Source organism: Pteropus alecto, unplaced genomic scaffold, assembly GCF_000325575.1.
Source record: "Pteropus alecto unplaced genomic scaffold, ASM32557v1 scaffold139, whole genome shotgun sequence".
Taxonomy (NCBI): Eukaryota; Metazoa; Chordata; class Mammalia; order Chiroptera; family Pteropodidae; genus Pteropus; species Pteropus alecto.
Window position 1 is genome coordinate 4,382,459 of NW_006443567.1, and position 1,814 is coordinate 4,384,272.

Genomic DNA, 1,814 nt, shown 5'->3' on the forward strand with positions numbered 1-1,814 from the left:
GCATAGTGGGAGTTGGGAAAATGTATGGAACTCCTGCAACCCCATCAGTTTCTCTTTCTTTAATTATCAACAGTTCAGCTCAACTCCCACCCCTAATAAGGCACCTAGAAGCATGACAACGACTCACAAAGCCTAGAGTCAGCCCTGGGCCTGAGATTTGCCAGTAGCAGCATACTGGAAATGTGATCTGAAGACAAAGAAGGTGGTGAAGGGAGACAACACTGGGCACCTGAATGGGGTACCTTAAGCTAGCCAAGTGACCTTGGACGAGTCACTTAAGCTATCTGGGTTTCTATTGAACTCATGTGCAAATCTGAGATAGCTAGACTGGATCATCTCTACAAATTCGTCTACTCCTAAGATCCATTTTGTTAGCATTGAGAGAATGGTCAGGTGGAGCCAGAATGGGCCTGGGAGTCATGGCATTTCTAGGCTCTGCGGATTACTTCGGAGCACAAGATTTTTCCTAAGAGGCAAGAAATCTCCATGATCCATTACTTCACAAATCGAGAGTAAAGGGAGATACAGCCTAATAGAGAAAATAGAGGCAGGTTACTGTGGCTTGCAGAGAATGCCCTGACCTCTTTCCTGGTGTACATCCCACATTCCAGCTGAATCTGTCAACCATAGTCAAAGAGTCTATATTCCTTAACTGCACCTATATTGGACAGCATTTTATGCCTCTGGTATATAGACTTGTGCTTTTCATATTAGTTTCTGGTATATAGACTTTGAACTCCTATGGTTTTACTTGGCCTTGGTTAGCCTAACTTTAGGGAGTGGGATTGGTTCCCTAGAAAATTCCTTGGTTAAAAATCAGGTGGGATCTTTTTTCTCTATTCTTTCCAAGGGAGGGCACATCTGTCTCCCGGACATCTCAGAGCCATCTGACAGTGACCAGGTTGGCAACCCTAGCCAACTAATATCTCTGGCAAAATCACATTCATTTTATCTAATGAGTTGTGGGCTAAGGATGTCTGGGGTCCCCAAATGCCCATTAATATAACTGAAAATATCAACCACAAGGAATATTTTCACAAATAAGGATATTCTTTTAACATAGAAGTAAAGAATCATGTAAAATATTTCTCAATTAAGAAAAAGATTTCTGTGTACTCCTTACATTTGGATTTAGTTTGTATCATTTGTATCATAAGTTCTTATTAAGCCTCTGTAATATGCACTTCAAACAGCTCATTCTGGAATCAATGACTCCGTAATTTTAAGTGATCCTACTTGAGTCACAGTACATTTTCAGTCATGTTTTAATAGCTGTTATATTTCTTCATGCCAAAAATTCGCAATGTGAGTATGAGGAAAGGAAAGAAAATTCGAAACTATTTTGGCATTAGGTGATTGCAGTTTGGCTTATATTTCTGTTAAACTGAACAGTAGAGTATTTAGATCGGTGGCCTCATTGGGTTCAGGAAGAATATATCCGCACTTGAATTCTCCTCTGTTTGGGATTTTTTTTTCTTTTTTCCAATTTTGTTTTCATATTAGTTTCTGGTATTAGACTTATGCTTTGGATTTTCCGTGGAGAAGAAACAATGTGGTTAGGGTAAAAGGCTCTAAAAATACCATGACTTTGCCCTCGCTACCAAGTAAAATTATGTGGCTTTGGCCATGTGAGTCTAGTGTCCATGGCTTTGTGTTCCGTAAGTTCAGACAGTTGCTTTGAATACAATTTTGGAGAAGTGCACTTTGTTGTTAATAGTCTCTGACTGGCTCAGAGAGGCAACAGGGTTCTTTAAACTTCCAGGGTCAATATTTACAGTCATTGACACCTGGGATGATAATCCGCTGGATTTATC